At 46.0% G+C, this 22,689-nt stretch overlaps 2 long non-coding RNA genes across 3 annotated transcripts in view; one reads left to right on the top strand and one right to left on the bottom strand.

Annotated features, from left to right (window-relative positions):
* LOC142790099 (uncharacterized) overlaps positions 1 to 18,015 on the top strand; it is a 63,343-nt gene extending 45,328 nt beyond the window's left edge. For both annotated transcript variants that reach the window (XR_012889374.1, XR_012889375.1), the window contains exons 3-4: positions 16,317 to 16,385; positions 17,957 to 18,015. This is a non-coding gene — a long non-coding RNA (uncharacterized LOC142790099). The remainder of the gene's footprint in view (positions 1 to 16,316; positions 16,386 to 17,956) is intronic.
* LOC142790100 (uncharacterized) lies at positions 12,660 to 19,718 on the bottom strand. Its single transcript, XR_012889376.1, has 3 exons — positions 19,598 to 19,718; positions 13,305 to 13,781; positions 12,660 to 12,882 (listed from the first exon to the last, which is right to left on the bottom strand). It is a non-coding gene; the product is annotated as an uncharacterized LOC142790100 (long non-coding RNA).
* Positions 19,719 to 22,689: the final 2,971 nt, after the last annotated feature.

Below are 22,689 nucleotides of genomic sequence, written 5' to 3'. Positions count from 1 at the left end.
GGCGATCTCGTGCTCAGGTGCAATCACGTCTTGAGTGACGCCGCCAAAGGCATCTCGGCCTCCTTTTCGGCCAAGTGGTTGGGCCCATACCTAGTGCGCACCAAAGTGTCGCCCCTGGTATACAAGCTGGCTGACTCCCAAGAGGAACCAGTTGGCGGTCCAGTTAACGTCTCCGACCTCAAACCTTTCGTTGCCCGCAGCAACGACTGCGGGGAGAGGGAGGCGGTCACCCAACCGCAGGGAAACCGGGATAAGGCTGGTTCTAAACCACGCCACCGGTACAACTTGCGAAAACTCACTTAGGCTGATTTTCGCCTCCGGCATGTAGCGGGACGTTATCCCCTCCATGTAAGGGAGCGTAGGTTTATAGCTGCTGTGCGAGAGCCTATCCAGCAGCAACAGTAACGGCTACCTGGTGAGCTTTCTCCCTGGGAACATCATTACACGCGCTGGGCACGGAATAACCACCCAGTTCCCAGCGCTCCCGGCTGCTCGAGAGAGAAAAACCCTTTCCCCGGTGGCCCACCCTCTCACTGAGTATCTTCTGCGTAGTCGGCGGGAGAAGGGAAGCGTGCGCCCTATTGGCTGACGGAACCTTCAATCTGACGGAGTAGGCTCCCTTTATTGGGCCAGCCTGTCGCGCCTCCGAGGCCTCCTTTTTAGTTGCGTTTCGGCTTTTCACCGACACCCCAGCTATCGTTATGTCCTCCTCGATGACCCGTTCTTCCAACAAAAAGCCCGGGAGACCAGCTGCGTGCTCGGTTGTTCCGCTGGCACCGGCCGCATCTCTGCCACCTTCGTCGAATGCTCCCCCGGCCCCGGCCAACAAGACACCGCCTCGTCGTGAAGTCGCTACGTGGAGATTTCAACAAGGCACTGAGGCCCCAGTCGCCTTCCTGTCGACTCGACGCTGGTCCAAGCAGCGCAAAGTCTGGGTGAGGGTAGACCCCGAGTGCGTCCCGCGTCCTTTCTGCGGACGCACCCTTTCGGACCTGCTCGACGCTTCCGGAGGTGCCCCAATGCCGCCTGCTTTTGAGGCCTCCTACTGCGACGCTTGTGGTGTCGTGCTGGTGCACGAGGCTACCCACCTCCGTTCGCGGGTTCACCGAGCGAAGTCTGGCAGTGTCTCTGCGATCCTGTCCGCTCCGGCAGTGCCACCAGGCCCTGGCCTTCAACCTGCCCAGTCGACCTACTCCGTTCAGGCGGTCGTGGTGGCGCTCACCACGGACTTTTCATTCAAGTCAGCCATCGCTGCTGCGGTGTCTGCCGCCCTCCCGCGGCCCCAGGTTTCTGCTGACACGCCGCCGAACGAAGAAACCGGGGCCCCCGTCGATCTCGTGGACGGCACTGAGTGGCACTGAGCTTTCAGGCCTCCACGAGGGTATGAAGCGTGGAAGCTTGGGCAAGTTGGTAGGACATAACTGAATGCAGAAACAGCGCAACCTAGAAGTAGTTACTTCCTAACTACGGAAGCGAAAAAAAACAAGGACAGAAAAGAGCGCTGCCCTTGTTTCTGTCCTTTTTTTGCTTCCGTAATTACGAAGTAACTACTTCTAGGTTGCGCTGTTCGTGCATCAGTTATCTCCACGAGGGGTTGAAGCGCTGCTCAGCAGGCGGCTTCTCGTTCGTGCGCTCGACTTGGGCCCTTGTGCGGGAGTCGTCGCGCCCTAGGCAAGCGTACTTGCTCGGTCTTGCGGAGTTTCCTATACGGCCTGCAAGCCCGTGAGTGTCGCACTGTGCTGCATCTTGGTTTAATAAACTCGTTTTTCTTCTTTTCCTGCCTCTTGGGTGGTTTCTGCGCCGTGCCGAAGAAATCGACGAACCCGGCCGCAGCGTCTTCGCACACAGCGGCAGTGGAGGACGTTGCATCCCTACAAGGTTGCGCTTAGTAGGTAAGCCTAGTGCAAACCTATCTCCACAGTATGTATGTATGTATGTATGTATGTATGTATGTATGTATGTATGTATGTATGTATGTATGTATGTATGTATGTATGTATGTATGTATGTATGTATGTATGCATGCATGCATGCATGTAAGTAGCCACTCACCTAAGGCACATACCCGCTCTAGAGCAGGTACACGCCACAGGGGTTGCAGGATCGGAGATGAGGGTACTGGGAGTGTTCACTAGATCGACGCACGAACGGACGGACAGACAGACTAGCAGACCGAAAGACGGATGAATGGACGTGCGGACGTATGGGCCGATGGACGCACGAGCAAACAGATCGACAGACTCACACAGACAGACGGAAACAGGAACGAACGGATGTACGGAAGAATGGAGAATGGACAGGCGGACGGATGCTTTGCCCCACTCATCATCATTCACTCCGTGAATATGCTGTGATTTTTCGCACAAGGAAAGCAGTGCATAGCTATGCTCAAGTAAGCAAACACAGATCATTCTCACCCCACCCATGCTTGCGAGATGCAATTTACAAGCGTGAATGCTGAGAACCAGTGCGTCCCAGTGTTCTGTATTAAATGCAGATGCAGAAGGTGCTCGAGTGCTGCACTATTTCTCGTAATACCAGTAAATCTAGAGAACTTTGTTCCCCTTTAACCGAATTTTAGTTGTCTCCATGTTCACGGCCACTCCAGACGTGCGGCAAAACTGCTTTATCTTCTTGAAAACTACATTTGTGGGCATGAAAATGAGTTATGTTGTCATTTTAACATTAACATATTTCAGCATAAACAAAATAAAAAAATGGCATCATTCGTTCAAACTTGCGCACCTTGTAAATACTATAAGTAACGAGAGAACGGCCTTTGTGGAAATTGGTATGCTTCTGCGCAAAATATGTCACCAAGCTATATATTAGCCATCAACCTTGGTAACGTGTCTTGCGTAATTTCTCACTTCTTATCATCTGTAACATTAGCTTTTTGGTGCATTCATTCTTAACCCGATAATATCATGATGCCTTTTCTACATTGGAGAATTACAGGAATAGAATTGAACTATCTGGCCATTCCTGGAGTTGGAGTGGACTGTTCTTTTTTTCATTCCGAAGAATACAAAGAAGTTGAATTGTTCCAAGTTCTCATTCCCTGGAATCAAGTTGAAATGAAATTAAGGCACTCATTCTGCAATACTGCACCACAGTACCCTGCACTGTCGATGCTGATGCTGTAAGCGTAGCGCCACTTGAGCCTGTCTAAAAAATCCTCCTACTTGTGAGCCCCGTTCTTCCTGCCCCTTCACAGCACTTATCAGCGATGACTTAACGGCTACGCAGGCCCAGTAACTGCATTGCTCTCTCAACACTACACGGTCCTTTTGACGCCTGCTCCCGGACGTTGAGCCAGACTACCACTGCAGTGCATCGCTTTCAGACAGAAAGAACATCTGTTGTGCCCATACCGCATGTCTATTGCTGAGCAAAAAATTATACATGAAGACATCGCTGGCATGCTCCAGTGAGGGGTAATTCGTCGATCAGCTAGCCCTAGGTCATGGCCTGTTGTTTTGGTACGAAAAAGCATGGTTTCATGCGCTTTTGCGTCGATTACCGGGCACTTAACAAAATCACACGTAAGGACATGTACCCCATTCAACGCGTCGGCAATGCCCTTGATTCCCTACAAGGCGCCGAATACTTGTTGAGCCGTGATTTAGGTTGGGGATATTGACAAATTTTAATGCACGATGACGATAAAGAAAATATGTCATCTGCAACTCCCGCCAGACTATAAGAATTTAACGTGATGCCTTTCGGGCTCTGCAATGCACCCGCGACCTTTGAGAGCATGATTGACACCGGGCTTATAGCCTTGGAAGGAAGATCTGCCTCTAGTACCTTGATCACATTATTATCTTTCCATGAACACTTTCTCAACACCTGCAACGCCTCGATGAAGTCCTAACATGCCTCACCGACATGGGTCTGCCATTCAGCGCCAAGAAATGCCGTTTCGCCAGCAAATCCATCAAAGTGATCGGCCATGTCATGAGCAAAGATGGAATTGGCCCTGACCCCGACATTATTGCTGCTGTCCTTCGCTTCACATGTCCAGAAGGCCGAGGAATTCGCGAAATGTTTGTGGACTCACATCCTATCTTCGTCATTTGATACCGTACTTCGCTTCAGTACGTGCGCCGCCACACCAGCTAGTTTCTTCTGGCATACCCTTTGTGTAATCCGAAGTATGTCAATCGGTATTTGACCTGTTGAAGGAAAGCCGTCCTGTCAGAGCTTGTACTGAGACTGCCCGGACACTCCTGCATAGACACCAGCGGCTGTGGTGTAGGTGTTGGTCTGCAACGGAATGACTTCACAGGAGAGATTCGTTGCATACGCTGGTCGAGTGCTCACCGCTACTGAGAAGAACTGCACGATCGCTGAGCAGGAGTGCCTCGCTGTGGTTTGGTGAGTAGAGAAGTTTCGTTTTTATATCTGTGTGGCCGTCAATTCACAATCGTGACGGAGCACCATGCCCTATGCTGGCTTTCTACTCTGAAAAACCTGTACGGACACACTGGTCGATAGATTTTACGCCTGCAAGTTTAACAGTTCGAGAATATCGTTGCAGGTGTATTTACTACTTTCTTGTAGAAAAATAGTCCGGCAGCCAAGCTGGCAGCTGTTGTATCTTTCGAACACCAACATGTCGTTGTCCTCATCTTTGCACAACCCCACGTAAAGATAGCCGCAACCCCGCAACATCGACCTCCGGCGGCAAGATCGCTGACCCGGCGGTGTGTTTGTCAACCCTATGCTGGAGAACACGTGAGAGAGAGGGGAGACGCCCATGTTGTCTGCTACGGCAGCCAAGGCCGCAGCGGTCTCGCTGGTAGCGCCGGTACTGAGAGCAGCTGTGTGTGGTGTGGTGTGTTTTAATTGTGAATCAGGTGGCTTTTCGGTTGTTTCCGAGCTACTGAAACTTTATGTGAACAGTCTCGGGCAAACTGCGTCAGGGGTGTACTTAGAGCAGCTGTGTGGTGTGGCGTGTTTTATGAATCAGATGGCTTTTGGATTGTTTCTGAACTACTGAAACCGTAAGTAAACAGTCTCGGGCAAATCACTAAGACAGACTGCACACAAGACGCATTTTTTTGCCGCAGCGTTGCTTGCATCAGGGCTCGCATTTGCCCATAGATCCCACAGCATGTTCGTCACGTCTGTTAAACGCATGTCAAGTTTTGATCTGGATGGCTTATTACGCTGTTGCAGGGACGGTTGTATATCACTGTTCATGCTTTGAGAAATCTCGAGGCTACCGACAGTCTTGCCAACACGATCAGTGTACAGCCGAAATCCACAATAACGAAACCCCGCGAGTACGAAATCCCCGCGGCAACGAAATATTTCCGAATCTCCGGCGAACGTTCATAGAAGCCCATGTATTACGTATCTCGCGACAACGAAATGTTTTTGGACAGCGATCCCGCTATAATGAATTTTCCACCACGGTGCTTCGCGATAGCGGGGCCGGGAGCCGGCATCTTGGGCTCATCGGAAAGAGCATTTCTCCGTGTTTAACTTTCCCGCCTCAGCTGGCTCCTCCCTTTAAAAACAAGCGCACAAAAAGCAAATGTTTGAAGGTCGTTTTGAGGCTCTTGATTGGCTGTGGCCGCCATGTTGCCTCAGCTCGCCTCGCCATTGGCCCGATGCTCGCTCCGGGAGATCATCTTCTGCTGCTTGTGCGTCGCGAATGAATTAATGAATGCAAAACATTATTATAAATAGTTTTTTTTCCGGTGAAGGTGGAGCCCTCAGTCCAGGGCCCCTGTCGCCTTTGCCATCTTGCAAGCTCTGTCGTTCAGCTTGAGCTGTTCTTCAGGCTTAGAGCAAGACAGCGCAGCCTCCCTTTGCTCCAATGTTGGTGTACAGTTTCTTGGCACTACCTGTGTGTGTTGGCAGGCCCATGTCACGTGGTAAAGTGTGGAGTGTTCTCTGCATAGCCGGCGTTGATGTATATTCCCGGATAGATTTTACTCAGAAGACTGAGATTGGGGCACGTATTAGTCTGCAGCTGTCTCTAGGCAACCGACTGCTGTCTGTTGAGGTCTTTGTGGGGAGGGGATATATCCTCCTCAGGGCTCTCTGGTGTTCTAAAATTGCTCCATAGCGTCTAGTAACTGTGGCTGGTTTCTCATCATTGTGCGCCCCCCGGTCGGCGTATTCTCGGGCAATGTCGTCGGCATGCTGGTTCCTTGTCACAGTTTCATGGCCTGGTGTCCACGTAATGGAGCAGCTTGAGAAGTTCATTTTTCTTCCCTTGAGTATGCAGATGGCAGCACTGGATATGCGTCCACTGCTGTACTATCGACACGCTTTTTGCGAGTCAGTTACTATTTCTGTAGTAGACTCTTCGCTCTGGTGTGTGATGGCGAGCGCGATCGCTACTTCCTCAGCCTCGAGGATGTTGTTGCTTTTGATCGAAGCGCTGTTGACTTCCCTAAGTTGTTGATCAACAACGCTTACAACTGTCCCGGAGTGCTCTTTGTATGTGGTCGGGACAATGTACAAAATGTCGGTTCTCGCCTTTAAATTTTTTCTTGTGCTTCTGATCTGGCTTTTCTTCGGGCCTTATGGATTTCTGGATGCATGTTTTGAGGTATTGGGCTGACTTCAATGATCTGGTGAATGTTCTTTGGTATGTTCGCCGTGTTATTGATTTCTCCGCAAGCATCCCTCATGCCCAATGTCTGCGACGTGTACCTGCCCGTAGAAGTCAACAGTAATCTCATTTTCTGCGCAATAAAATGCGCCTCTATGTGTTCTTGCACTGTGTTGTTTATCCCGAGTTTAAGGAATTTCTCTGTCGAGGTGCTGACAGGTAGACCAAGGGCGCACTTGTAGGCTTTTCTAAGGATTGCCTCTAATTGTTCTTTTTCCTATGGGAGTGGTGTTTGGTATGGGACACTATATACAATCCTACTGACCACGAGGGCCTGTACAAGCCTGCAAGTGTCCTCCTCCTTCATACCCCGTCTTTTGTTAGAGATTCTGGTGATCATCTTCGTGATTTGCGCTGTAGTGTTAGACAGCTGTCTGATGGTGTGTGTGGTCTCTACAACATTTGCTTTGTATCCACGTGCCGAGAATCTTAATTCGGGACACTTCTGGAATCTTCTTCCCCCATTATATAGACATCTATGGAGTTTTGCAGATGGTATCCTTATGTGTAGACTCTCAGGATTTCTGATTTCTCCGGAGAGCAGACGAGGCCACATTGACGCACGTAGTCATGAACTGTATCAGCTGCGTGTTGCAGAAGATCTTTTTTGGCCTAGAGATCCTCTTGTCACTCAGATTGAAACATCGCCTGCGTAGATGGCATGTCTGAGTCCTTCAATGTTTTCGAGGTTCTGAGCTAAGCCGATCATACTGATGTTGAACAGCATCGGTGATATCACAAAACCTTGGGGCGTTTCTTCTGTGGGCGTATGAAACGTATCAGTCCGGATGCCTCCTATACCAATTGTGGCGGTTCTGTTACTGAGAAAAGCTTTGATGTAGTTGTGTATTCACTTTCCACAACCTAATTTGCTAAGCCTCTCTAGCACAGCCTTATGACTGACATTGTCGAAAGCAGCCTCGAGATCCAGTGCAAGTAGTACGTTTTCGCCATATTTTGGGACATCGGTAAGCACCTCTTCCTTGATTTGTAGAAGGACATCCTGCATTGAGAGGCATTTTCGGAAGCCCAACATGGTGTGCGGCATGAGTTCGTTGTCTTCCAGGTAGGTTTCCAGCCTCTGAAGCACGATTCTCTCGTATACCTTTCCCAAACAGGAAATCAACGAAATGGGTCTTATGTTTTCCAAGCTTGGAGCCTTTCCAGACTTTGGAATCATTATTGTTTCCACATGTTTCCAGTCGTTTGGAACGGTACCCTCTTCCCAATGTTTGTTGACAAATTCTGTAAACCTTGTGATAGATTTGTCATCGAGGTTCCATATCATAGCGTTGCTGACGCCATCCTTTCCTGGCGTAGTGTTCTTTGTTGCCGACAGCAAAGCATGTCGAACTTTTTCTGTGGTAATGGGTTCGCCCAGAGCGGGATTTGCTACACCAGTGTATGCCGGGTTGCAGTCAGTATTTGTTGTATCGCCAGTATAGCGCAGCTTTATGTGTTCTAGCAGTTCCCGATCTGTGCCTTTGAACCAGTGTGCAATTGTTTGAGTCACCTTACAAGTTTCAGTTTTGGTCGTGGTTGGGTCTATGAGGGCCCTCAGCAAGGCCCATGTTCTTTTCCAACCTAGTGTACCTTGTAGCTGCTTGCATTTTTGGTCCCAGTTGCGCCTTGACAGCTCTGTCGCATACTCTTCAGCTTTCCTGGTGACTGCGGCGATCCTAAGTCTCAGTTTGCGATTGTGTTTCTGCCGCTTCCATCTTCTTAATGGGCCCCGGCGGGCGTCCCAGAGGTGTAGGAGATGCTTGCCCACCTCGGGCGTGTTTGTAGATAGGGTAACTTCTCGAGTTAATTGTTTCCAGTCTGCCTTGATTCCCGAGACCCAACTCTGAATGTCCGCAATTTCTTTATCCCCGAATTCTGCCCTAGTTTTTCTAAAATCTTCCCAGTCTGTAAGTCGAGCCAGGCCATGTCGTTTCTTAACAGGGAGGGTTTCTATCTGGATACGCAAAATGCATTGGTCACTGCCAAGGGTTTCCCCGCCGTTTTCCCATCGGGCCTCTCTGACACCTTTAACAAACGCCAAGTCCGGGCACGTATCTCGGTTGATACTATTCCCCACTCACGTTGGTTGAGTGTGGTCTGTAATGAGGCTTAGCCTTCTGCGATAAGCTTCTCTGGCCAAATCCCTGCCTTTCTGAGTTTCCTTGACATATCCCTAGCTCTTGTGCCACGCATTGAAGTCTCCAAGGATGACAAGACCCTTTTCGCCTGCTGCTTGTTCTGTCTTTGCAGAATGTGCGTCGCGAGGACATGGCTCTCGAAAATTGCTACTTCTTGACGTGTTCGCGGCTCGATGATGACTTAAGATATAATTACGCTTTACTTAGGAGCAGTAAGCGGATGCGCGATCAGGTAACTATGAGCGCGGCGTGTCATCGCAGTCGTCTTTAGCCCTCACTCCGCCAACAGCGAGACTGTAGGCAGGAATGACGCGCTAGCGCACTCGTAGTGACGTGCTTCGTCGCATGCAACGAAGCTGTAAGCGGCGGCTTGGTCAGATTACTACGAGTGGCCGCACTAGATGCACAGTCAGATTACTACGAGCGGGCGCGCGGTCTACGAGCGGGGCGTGTAACCGGAGTCGGCCTTAGCCCTAGCTTCGCTGACAGCGAGACTGCGGGCAGGAACAACGCGCTAGCGCATCCGAAAAAACCGGCGCGTTGTTTTGGATCCGCAAGACACCCTTCGCTCCTTCGGCCTACATGATGACGACGTAGCAATGGACCACTTTTTCCAGTGCGAAAGCAGAGCTTTGAAGTTGTTGCATGGCAAGGGCCGGCAAAGTAAGTTGACTGACATCTTTCAATAAATTTTCGTCCTGCTGGTCGTATCACTGTTTTTATGTCTCATACTCGCGGCAACAAAATTCCCGCGAAAATGAATTTTAGCGGTTTTTACGGCGATTTCGTTATTACGGGTTTCGACTGTGTATCGTTAGTAATTGCGAGTTCAAACTATCAAATTAAGTGCTCATAATATGCTACGATCGGTGTTTGACCTGCAGCGAGAGCGACGTAAGAACGTGAAACAGTTGTTGATTCCCTGAGTATGTCCTGCTTAAAAATAGACCAGCTGCCTGTTACTTGACATTGCAGTGTCGGTTCGTGATGCCTGCAGCAGTTTTGGGAACTTTGTGTAACAGTGATGCTCCAAAATACTGCACGTGTATAACTTGCAGGTGACTGTTGGCAACATTTGAAGCAAAATCAGGGAGATATGGGGTAGTTGTAGTGCGAAACAAAAACCAGACTTGACAACGTGTGCATGGCTCCCAACTGTATCACTGTGAAGGTACTGAGTAGCCTACTGCAATGACGAATAGAAAAAAAGATCCATCACAGGCAGATGGTGCAAAAGAAAACTTAATGATGGTTAAGGGAGACCTTAGTTTTTGATAAATTTCTGCAAGAGTATGTTTGTTTATGCTGGATATTTCATTTGTATTACTTCCAAGGCCTTAGGGCATCACAGGAGAGACTAGAAAATTCAATGCACACAAAGTAAGCATTAGTAATTTCTAATTTTACTGTGGTTCAGGTGTTTATTGTAAGGATCAGGCGTTTTAATGTAAGTAAGCAAGTACTCATGGACCGAGAAAGTAAAAATCCTGTGAATAATTTCATCAGCTTCCACCTGTTTCAGGACTTTGTTTCTTTAATTTTTCATTGCAGCCGATTCACTTCATTATTTCTACGCTTCCACATTAAGCCTTCACTGTGAGTTACTCTTCCTGCTTTCATGTGGAGGGCTTCAGACAAGCAATATGCATTTTCACAATAAGCTCCCAGCAGTTTCTCAGAACTCTGGGACCTGCTAATGGGATATTTTTGCAATATAGCTCTTCCATAACTGTTTTAATAACCTTGCCATATATTGACTTGAGCATGTAAGCTGCGCTCAAGTGTAAACAGTGTTTTCAGAAACAGAATGAAGAAAGTTCACCTGCCTTAGCGAACTGAACCAGGCCGGTTGGTAAGTACATTACAAAATGTTGAATTTAGACAAGTCTGTACCGATCTGTTTAAAACTCGCAAGTACAAGCAAGCACTGGAAACTGCTCAAAACATGAACAGCAGCATACGACCATTAGAATGGGAATTAAAACTACTACTATGGGGAATTAAAATTTAGGAATTAGTTAAAGACGCGTGGCGAAAAACAAGCTCCCCACACTATGGAACCCCGCGGCCACGGCTGTACGTCTCGCTCCAACGCGTAAATCTTGTTCGTCTGCTACTTGTCGTAACGCCACGAGTGTGCAGATGCCGCCTGTTTACGCAGTCAGCCCTCACTGTTTACTTTCAGCTTCACTAGTTCGGAAACAACCCCGAACCAGTCGTGTCACAACGCAGCACCGCAATCAGCCACTCCTCACCCCGGGAGCGCGGCCGCGGCGGTAACAGAGCCGAGGACAGACGAGGGCATCAGGCATTGCGCGGAATTGACATTTGCAGCAGTGGTAGCCAATTAGAGCTGTGGCAGACGACATGGGCGTTTCCCCTCTCTTGCATGCGTTCTCCAGCAAATGGTTGTCAAACAAGCGACCCGGCGCTTGTTAGCAGGTGTTGTACGAGAGGTATGGCTTCAGGCGAGCGACGCGGACGATGTAGGAAGATGTGGAGGGCATCAAAAGGTTTACAAGGGCTATTTTATATGTGACATTACCTGCTGTAGCACACGGTAAGGACCGGAATACTTGGGTAGAAGCTTTTTGGCCGGGCCACCGTGCCGTGGTGGAGCCCACAGAAGAATGAGGTCAGCCGTGTTAAAGAGGATGTTCCAGTAGTGGCTGTTGCAACTATGTTTCTGATGGAGCTGCGAGTCTGAAAGGCATCGATGGGCAGTCTGACGGGCATTCTTGGCTGTGCGAATAGCGCGGCGAGCATATGCTGTGGACAGGTGGGCAACGTTGGTTACAAGCATGTGGAACTGCAATGTCGGGTATTTTCCATACAGAAGGTAAAAGGGAGAATATTCATCATTGTCGTGGCACGAACTGTTGTAAGCTGAAGCGACGAAGGGTAGCGCAATGTCCCAGTCGCGATGATCAGTAGACACATACATGGCAATTGAGGATGATAGGCTGTCATAAACTTGTGCTGTCGTAAACATGTGACCCGCTGATGAAGAGTGCTGTAATGTAAGATGGCGTCTTGAATCAAAAAGTCGCCGACGTCTGTAGTGCAGCTGCTTAGGAGAGGTCTCGTAGTGGCAAATTGGTTGATTAATCTGTAGCGATGGCGACCCACCTGTTACCATTGGTAAAAAGAGAGAAAGGGCCCAACAGGTCGAAGCTGACACAATAGAAAGGCTCGGCAAGTATGTCGATCGGTTAAGAAGCCTGGCTAGCGTCAACTTTTGCAGCGTTGGTACTTCTCGCAAGAAGCAACATAATGTGCGGAACCGTAGAGGCCGGGCCAGGAAAAGCGTTGACAGGCACGGTCGTACGTTCTGGCAACATTAAAGTTGCCAGCTGTTGGTACATCATGTAGTTGCTGAAGTATGGTCGAGCTCAGATGAGTGGGCACTACGAGTAGTAGTTCCTGTCCCACGAGGTGCATATAGCGGCGGTACAAGATGCCATCTATGACGACTAAGATTCGAAGCGAACTGTCTGTAGAGCCAGTATTCCGGTGGTCGATTAGATCTCGTAAGGACACGTCGCGCCGTTGCTCACTTCCTATGTTGCCGAAAGCGGAGAGCGAGGAAATACAGATGGACGCGCAGTCCGTTACATAGGGAAAATCGTTCTGGAAAAAAGGCTGACGTTTTGCCCGCGAGACCAGCCTTCGTCGGAGTAATGCACACAGGCGACAATAGCGTTATGTAAGGCAATTAATGACATAGTGTTGCACTGTTACTGGCTGACAATCTATTGTTAGAAGCACATAGGGAAACAATACGTGCAATAGGACAAGAAAAGGAGAATTCGCGTATGCGCACTTGCACAAGAAAAAAGAGTGAAAGAATGAAGTTGCAATACATGGGTCATCGGCACAAACAATAACGAATCATAGGTTTTATTGTGAGCAGATTATTAATGAACATCGGCGTGTGCACAGCATCCTGTTTTCACTGGTCCCTTTATTTAGGGAGGCAATCGCCGGTCTGATTCCAAGGGCGCACATATCGGCCCCCAGAAATGCATCACGAAGCATGGACAATTGGAATTGATCCCTTTTGCGCACCAGCGAACGCTGGCTGTGGTCGGAAGAACGAGACAGAGCCTAGAATTGATCAAAACCAAAATATAGTCTCAAATACGGCAGAACAAACAACACACAAACACGCACACTCGGCGAAAATCATATACAATACGTCAACAATCATAAGTTACCCAGAACAACTGGTTACACCACACCAGATACACTCAATACAACAGGCTCAAACAACAACACGCACTACAATGCAATCTCATGCATTATAGTAACCAAGACACTTATAGTCTAAAATGTTCGTCAAACATATTCAGTCTAAAGTTCGTGGAAGAAAGCTTGAATGCTTCTCTTCAAGGCAAGACTCACTCAAAGTCCAGCATTGGTTGTCAACCCACCGCGTGCGAGGTTTCTTTTCCAGGAAGCTTTCACGTTGTCAACTGATTGCACTTCAATAACTAAATCCCTTCACCAGTAACACGTCGGTTACTCACATGCTGGGACTGCAAAACACGTCTTGGCCAATGGGTGGTAGACACACATTCTTCTCTTGCTTGTGAGACAAGCTTTTATCTGCAGGTGGAAAACTCTCTTCTTCTCCTGGTGTGACTTCCCCCGCGGCTGGATTATATACTCTAGCTGCTGGGTTCTTGAAATTTCTAGGTGTTTGGTCGGCGCGCCACACAGTTATGGCTGTAGAAAGGGCGAGACCGCTCTCGTAACGTGACGCCACTCTACATCATTTTGCCCCTATCCTTTGAGAGTTTTCCAGCAATCGCCCAGGGATAGATGTGGTGAGGTGGGTCGGTGTAGTAGCGGTGCCTTTGAGGGGGAAAGAAAGCACGCATGTGGCGTCGTTTAATATTTGTTTCTACGTTGCGCCAGCGTCGGTCGTGTCCGATTGGCGCCTGGTATTGTCACCGCTGCTAGAATTCGAAGAGCCGCGCTTTTTTGAGTGCTCATTTTGACACCTGTAATCATTCGACAAGAAAAATAAAATTAAACATGGACCTAATTTATCTGCTTGCAAGAGTAGCAGTAAATGAATAGCGGGGAAGATTGGGAGCAGCTAAATGGGTAGAAGGGAAAGTTTGCCAGTACTTTTTTTCATAGCACAAGTAACAGCTTTAAGGGGGCACTAGTGTTTTAAAACAGCACAAAATTGTAAAGAATGGTGACTGAAAAATTGCTATTTTAAGTACTTATAGTTGAAAGTATGTTTTGAAATATTTTTATATAATGGCAAAATACCATTTATCTTCGTTAAAAGTTTTATATATGAAGTCACAAATTTTTTAAAACTGGAAATGCAATTTTCTTGGCATTGTTACTTTTGTGAAGTGAATCTGCCTTATGGAAGTTTTGACCAAGTTTCTGTGAAGTTATCTGAACAAACTTAGTACCATTCTTTTTCGCAGGACTTCCACTCAACTTTAAGGGAATTATGATTATATGATAAAGGCCAGCTAATTACTGGAAACTCATTTTTTCCTTCCAAAATTAAAAATTATTTCTGATCAAAGAAATAGCCATTTTGTCATCTAGTTTGCTTCAGCATGTGGAAAGAACATTTGAGAGGAAACTTGTAGTTTTGAAAGCTAACTTCTTTATTGCGAGTTACCATACCGCCCGGTAAGAAATTTTTTAATTTAAATGTGGAAACCTGTCATTACTTCTTTTTATAAATAAAAAATTTGAAATATGTTTGCAGATTTGAAATCTCCATTCAATGGTATGCATGCATGGTAATTTTCATGACAGTAGGATAATAAACAAAGAACTTCTTTTAAGACCCTCGTCCCCCCTTCAGTTTATGGATTAAATATGATTTTCAAAGCTCTTTTCATGGTGGGAACGAAAACCAGATTGACGATTGTAGCTTTTATTGAATTAGTGGCCCGGAATTCGCACGTGTTTTGATATTGAAAGGTTGAGAATATTGGCAGCATGACACTTGTGGTTGTTAAATCAGTATCTGAAGGGCGTTTCGCTTTGTCCAGAATACTGTAATTTACAGATGGAACACTCGAACAAATAGATGCGGTTGTGTCAAGCATGAAACTACTTTTAATCTTACAGAAGAAATTGGTAGGAGTGCCTTTAGCGATCTCTGACGTCATATGCGCTCAAATATTGCATCGCAGCTGCTTGCAAGGTCAACAACCGACATTAACGGAAACCCTTAGCCCTCGTCTGGCTCTTCCTTGTTCTGTTTTTTTTGTGCACTCTTAAAAAAGTTATTTTATGTATACATACCAACTCGCCCAGCTTTTATGGAAACTCTTGTTTTAGATGAAGTTAGGATGTCATGCAGATTACGAGACCGTCTGAAGACTATCCGAGGTGGCACAGGAAAGACTACTTCACGAAGAGAGCACTGCGCTAGTATGTTGAAATGTTTTTTAAGAAATGAAGAAACATTTGGAATCGATGCTGAATGTGCTAGTCCCAGACTAATTTGTGCCTGAACTGACGGTTGCTTTTCAGTATGGATTAACTTCTTTCGATTTAGTGCATTGGCTCTTTTAACTGCATCCTCAACAATGCGGGGTAAGTATTCCTACTGCATTAAAGCTTTGTGGAGTTGTCGACACTTTTTATTAAAGTCTGACTGTTGCGAGCAAATTCTCTTGAAGCGGAGTGCCTGACTATAAGGTATACTTGTTTTTCAGTGTTTTATATGCCAACTTTTAAAATGAAGATAGCAGTGCCTGTCAGTAGGTCTCCTGTAAAGTTTAGTGATTAGCTTGTGAGTTGTGGAAACTGTGACGTCATGAAAGTTAACGGTAAAACGAAATTCATGAGAAAACGAAATGGACTGGTGAACAGTGTTGAAATCGGCAATAAAGGATAAAAGTTCAGTTCCTCTATAGGACCAGATAAAAAAAAATGTCATCTATAAACTGCGTATAATAAAGAGGCTTTATTGCCAGATTGGGTGCTTTGCTGCTGACCCGCAGGTCGGGGTATCGTATCCCAACTTCGGCGGCTGCATATTCAATGGAGGCGAAAATACTGTAGGCCCATGTGTTCAGATTTGGGTGCACGTTAAAAAACCCCAGGTGTTCGAAATTTTCGGAGCCCTCCAGTACGGCCTCTCTCATAATTATATGGTGGTTTTGGGACATCAAACCCTTCATATCAATCAATGAATTAATGCACAATTTCTAATAAAGTCATCGTCCAGAACAGACGTAAAGTAACTAGTTAAATTAGGTCCAGTGCAAGTGCCCATTGATGTTCCACTTACTTGAAGATGAGAAATCAGAATTCAAAATTTCTAAGCTGTAAGAATAATTTCAATAATGGAGCTAACGTGTTACTTACAATGGAAGTAACCTCAATTTTTGTGCTTGCATTTCACTTGACAGGAGAATGTCAGTCTGACATGAATGTCACACAATGTTTGAAAAAGAGTCTTTCTGTGGATCCTTCAAAACTGTGTAATGGCTTGACTGTCACGAATCTATCAACATATTAGGCTGCTAATGTTTTCTTCATTTCAGAAACATGATGTACGTGTCACGCTTCTGTCTAGAACAACTAGACACCGTCGAATTTTAAATGAAGACGAGGTATGTGAAATACGCGCTTTTTTACCAGCGCAAATATTTTATCATTAGCTGAAGTGTGCATTTTTTTATGTGTGAGCTTGGTAGTTGGGGTAATGTTGGATGTGTTTTATGTAATTTGCCTAGCGGACATGTGACATTGCATGAGCAGCAGCACAGTGGTGAATTGTGCCCATTTACCGTTGTACGGGCAAATAAGTTTTTTACGTAGAGCAGCCAAACTCTGTGAATAAAAGTGTATGCAACTCTGGAAACATGCTACAATCTTTCATAAAAGTTCTCGTTGCTTAAGCAGCATTTAAGTCTTGTGTCTTAGTTCTACTGACATAGCGATGCTGCATAACACGTCTCCTGAAAGTCTTTCAGAATTTTTCTTTCCAGATGATTGAGATCATGTTGCGAATGCTCATTTCAGCAGAACCTGTTACATGGCCGCAATAGTGATGCATGATTTCTATGATTATTGAAAAAATGGCCTAAAACTTTCGAGTATGAAAGCTTCATGTAAGAACGCTTGCATTTTTACAATAGCATCTTTTGTTCATTTAAGTTTGCTCACATCCAGGGGTGCAACAGCTGCGCCAATTGCGCCAATTCTCCATTTTTGCGCTGAACTATGCCACAACCACGAAATATGCCTAAATTGTGCCAAAATGCCCGACCAGCCTCAAAGTTTTTTTAATTTGTGCTAATTTCAGGGGGAAACGGTGGCCATCTTGGTTATCTGCAGTTTGCAATGTCAATCAATCCAAGTGCGCAAACCCTAACGCTAAACCATGGTGTAAAATATAATCCTGTTAGGTCAGGGCACTCGCAGCTCGTGTTTTACCAGATAAACTAACAAAGCCGTGCACCATCAGTCCGCTGACTGCTGCGGATACATATCGGCGGGACGATGCAACTTGAAGACAAAAAGATTGGCAGATTGGCACAAAACGAGACAAAAAGACTGGCAGGCAGGCAGGCAGGCGGGTGGGCCGGGCGTGCGGGGCAGGGCAGGTCAGGGCAGGGCAGGGCAGGGCTCAAAGTCACCGAAGTTCGCTAAGAAATGCTTCGCATTTAAAATTGTTAGAAAAATTATGTTTACATATGTACAAAGACTGCAACGTACACAGACACACCAAAATTTGTTACAAAAAGATATGTTTACATAAGTTTTACGTCATGGTAAACAAAGAACACACAAATGAAACGTAAAGGTTCGTACCTTCAGGAAACCTCATCTGTAAAACTTTGCCTCTTGTGCCAGAAGATTGCACTACCTAATGGCAGGCGGAGTGGACAATGGGGTACCAACTAGCCCAAACAAGCATCTTGCTAACGCATATATCCTCAAATTAACCTAGAAGTGGTAGTCAGCACCACTGATACCCATGACAGCGAGCAACAAATGGAAAAGTACTAGCTTCGAAAATGTTGAATAAATTGAACTTGTGGCTTATTTGTTTTAAGCTATTGCAGCCAGGCTCTTGCCTTCTTGTGCAAGCAAAGTGCCGCAGGTGGTATGCAGAATGCTGTGACATGCGTTTTTCAGATAGCATAGGTACTGATTATTTTTTGCAATGCTGTTGCAGCTGCTTGCAGCAGCCAGGAAACTTCCAGGTTTGTCCGTGCTGTGAGTTCACTTCAGTCATGCAACAGAATTTCGTCACCAAATTGTGGTTAGTTCACCAAGGTTATTTAAAAAGCTGATCTCTTTTATTTATATTTCCGACATCCCATTATGAATGGTTGAGGGTATAGAAACCCAGACAACTAACCAAATGTTAAACATTTCTTGCCACTACCATCTTGAAAAGTTCAGAAACATTGTTACAAATATTGAACATAAAATATTAGTGCGTTATAGGTTGTGTGAGATGATAAAACCTACTGTAATTTACCTTGTCCTCATGATGCATGAGGTTGAGCTCAGCACGAAAAGGATATTCCATGGTCGTCTATTATGAGGGCAAGTGAAAAGTGTTTATCACATCTTAGGTAAAATAATGTACATACTACCTTGCTCTGTACTTGCTAATCTCATAAGTGCCATTCATGATCTCATGGTGTGGGCAGTCCTTTTGTGTGGTATAGCTTGAATTTTAAATGTGGAGCAATTATTAGTCGCATGACGTCGCGCTTCGGCATCGGCGGTGGTGCTGCCTACACACCCCCTCTGTGAATTATAGCATATCGTGTCTCGTGCCCGCCCAGGAAGACACCTGCAGAACTGCTGCTCGCTCCCCCTCTCTCACCTCGCAAGGCCGACGCAGGCAGCGTCTGCTAGTAAAAAAACTACTGCTCGCGCTGCACAACCGTTGTGCAGGTTGTGCAGTGCGGAGAGTCGCGACACAATTTAGCCACTCACACCCAGACGACCTGCCACGGTGTAACCCGGTGAGAGCGCGCGCACGTGTCGCTGCAGTGCTTTATTTTGGAACGGACAGCTCGAAAAGGCATTGCACAAGTAATGCTGCACTGTGGTTTAGGAAAACAACTTTGTCCAAAGGCTACTCTCACCTACAAAGCACTAAAAAAACGGAAAGAAGCCTGCAAAGTGGCCTGCGTCCATGCACATGGCATTGAAAGTACAGTACTGTGCGGTGATGGCAACTCCCTCATCCTGATTTTTTGGTTGCGTGCTCTGTTTTGTGTTAAAGCTAGTGCAGGCTGACATGCTCCCAGTGATAAGCGAGGATACCACACTGCCCACATCTGTAGTAAAACAAAACAAAACAAACAGAAACAGAGTAAGTGGTAGCTGCATCAATTTTTTTTCTAGCATCGTATGTACGCCCTGTCAGTGGTATGTATGCACAGAGACGTTGCTCGAGCAAACCACCGTGGCAGCATAGCACTTGTATCCCGCTACTATGCTGAGGGCGCGCGATAGGTTACCGACCACGGCAGCCGCACTTCAATGGAGGTGAAATACAAAGAACACACGTGAAGCAAGATATATCTGTGCATTGGAGAACCCCAACAATCACAATTAATCCTGATACCCGCACTACAGCGTGCCTCAAATTGATATCTTTTTTGGCACATGAAAGCCTAGCAATTATCAATGTTGAACAGACACCATTACTTTAAGCACAAGCAAGCGGACAAACAGAAACTGTGCATTAAGCGAAATAAAGGACAAATAAAAATCGAAGACATTTTATAATTCTCTCGCAAGGCATGAATTCTGATGTTACTTAGCCACGGCAGCCACTGAAAAAGAAGCTTACCGCATCGGCTGACTCTTGAAAGCTAAACTTAGAGTAGTCCGCTATCTTGTTCGTAATTAGAATCCTGTCTTCAGCGTAAATTAAGTTAAACAGAGGCATCTCAGCATCGGGTATTCACTGCGATAGTATCTTTTATAACAACTTAGGGGCGTAGGCAAACGTGCCCCCACAGAAATCTTGTGGACAAGGCAGCTGTCCTTTATATGCCTAACTGTTTACAAATAATGTAGACAACCTGCCCATCGTGTCAATCACTTCACGTGCTGGCATCAAATGGAGCTTTTAGTGACAATGGTTAGATGGATGAATATATGAGAAACTTTGTTTGTCCTGAGGTGCACGACTCAACATTCAGCGGTACAGAGAAAAAATTACATATGCTATATGCTGCATAACATTCTCATTTTATTTCCAGCAAAATGCCGTTTAAATTCGATCGCTTGGCTCTGGTTTTTACTGGCAGCCGTCTGCACTTTTGAATAAATATAGCAGACACGTGTCGTTCGGTTAAGAAACCAGCCCAATATTACTATAGACAGGAGAGCGAAAACAGAGCATATTTTGCTCGCCTGACCGCTTGAATGCAATGCTGCCTGCTCTCTTATTGATATGATTAAAAAAGAAAAATTGTAGACGGATACGTCCTCTCTGTTTCTACATATTGTTGTACTTGAATACGCAGCAGTACTGCAAACGCCCTTTGGTTTCGTTAGTGCGATGCCAGCTGCCACTCTCTTCTGCGGCAGCGGCTGAGAAGTGCGCGCTTTGACCGCCAGAGAGGCCGTGGAAGCTCTAGCTCTGGTTCCCTTTATGTAGGCACTGGATAGCACTTTAGGAATTCAATCAAGAGTGTGTTTAATATTGGCTTTCGCTTGACGTTAAAGGCAACACATTTTCTTCATTCAGTAAATAATAATAATGAAGAAGAAATACCAAATAAGCATCCCACACCATACACAATTATGCAATATTCACGCGGTACCCCCACCACTCTGCAACGCGAATACTTGAGTGTCTCCCCCTCCCCGTGGGGAGATGCGGGCGGCATTTTTCGTCTTTATTCTAGCGGTCCATATACCAAAGTTGTCAGTTTTGTTGATAATAAGCGGATGGGGTTTCTTTTCTTGCCAAGTGACTTTTAGATTTTTTCAGGCAGTTGTACTTTTGAATTATTTGTATTGTTGCAGCAAAAATAGCTATTTGAGTGATCATCACGTTCAGCAATAACACATTTGCGATTACTTTGGGTGGTTAAATTTTGATGTCAAACTTTTCTCTAATCAACAAGTAACTTTATTCATGTACTGAAAAATGTGCATTCAAGTAAATGAAGATAACCTTGGAGACAGTGTTAAAGGAGTGCAAAAACAAAAATTTTGCATGCTCTTTTATTTGCAATAAGTAGCTAAGGACCAACTTAACACCACTGGCAAAGTTCTTTGCTCGAGAACGTGACAATTAATTTAGAGATGCTTTTGTCGTGCCAATGCCCAGTTTCGGTTCAGAGAGTGCCAAGTGACGCTTTACTGAGAGTGGTTTTTGTGTAAACATGTGTGGCTACATGAGCACACAAAACTGTGTCAGGGATGCAACAGCTGTGCCAATTTGACGCTATTTCCCAATTTTGCGCCGAGCTGTGCCAAAACCATGAAATTGCCCCACGCTGCGCTAAAATGCCCAACCAGCCTCAAAATTTTTTCAGTTGCGCTAAATTCAGCGAGAAATAGAGGCCACGTTGTTGCCCACCTCCAGTTTGAGTTGTCAATCAATTCAAGTGCAGACCCTAACCTTAAACCACGGTAACCTAACCATGCTAACCTTAATCCCATTAGGTCAGGACACTCGCGAGATGCGATTGACCATATAAATTAACCAAGCCGTGCACCCATCGGTCCGCCTACTGCAACGGATACATATTAGTGGGACAACACAACTTCAAGACAAAAATGCGTTGCTGTAACCACGAATGCTTCGCCGGAAATATGAACTTCCTAGTCAGTAAAAGCAGCTGTGGCATGTCAGTAACTAGAGCTGGGAGTGCATACCATGTTTTCTGTGTGTGAACAGTCGACTTGCTGAGGATGCTGAGGTTGCCGGCTACCATGTTGGTCGCCATAGCAACGACACGTAAAACATTTTTCTCTCTTGAAGTTGTGTTAGTTGCGTTGTCTCGGCGATAGATATGCGGTGTTGTCGCCGGACCAATGGGCGTGCGCCGCTGCTACTCTATCTGGTAGAACGCGCCTTGCAAACGAGCCGAGATATGCCCTAAACCTAACCCCCATAGTAAAAAAAGGAGGGGGTGGGGATGTAGCAGTGTTCGAAATTTTATTGGCCTTGTTCTAACCTGTGCATAACGCTGCTTAAACCGCCTTCGCCGCAGTACATTGGTGTCCTGCAGAAAAGAGTAATATGATTTGGAAGGGGCTGTTAGCACTTCCCACGGAACAGCAAATTTCGTTCAATTACTCATGTGTGTATACTAGAGCATAATTTTGAGTACTATTATGATCGCTGACGTCTGAAAAAGTTACTGGCAATCATTTGGAGCGGTGTATGACAATTATGCTGCCCTAAAATAACAAAAGGAAACTGCGCTAGTTTTTTTTTTTTTTTTGCCATCCCTGTTCCTCAGTTCCACGACAGCTTGGCAGATGGACATTTTAATTCACGGATTCTGTCAAAGGATTTGACAGACACGGCAAGTGCTAATGTGGACATTATCATTGTTTGCTAAGTGGGGTAGATCCAAATACTAGTTTTATTGTTGAAACAGCTATGGTCATGTTAACTCTGCATGACTTAGGTGATGTTGAATTTCTTGAACATACTATTTTATTCTAAATGCAAGCCTTTCTTCCTCGAAATTTTGTCTTTTGTGATAAAAAATAAATTTTTATTTTTCATAACCTGCTCTAAATTTGCATTTTACTGCTCTGAAACTAATATTCTGCTCCTCCAAAGATTGCTCCAAATTCTATTTCGGCTTTTGCACTTCTGCCGTGTGCATATGTGAGCAAACATTGACAACTCCTTTCAACAAAAGCACCCTCCCAGACGTAAACATGCGTCTTCCCCCAAATATGCACTGC

Source organism: Rhipicephalus microplus, unplaced genomic scaffold, assembly GCF_043290135.1.
Source record: "Rhipicephalus microplus isolate Deutch F79 unplaced genomic scaffold, USDA_Rmic scaffold_71, whole genome shotgun sequence".
Taxonomy (NCBI): domain Eukaryota; kingdom Metazoa; phylum Arthropoda; class Arachnida; order Ixodida; family Ixodidae; genus Rhipicephalus; species Rhipicephalus microplus.
Note: the sequence above shows the minus strand (reverse complement) of the source record. Positions and strands in the feature narration are given on the sequence as shown.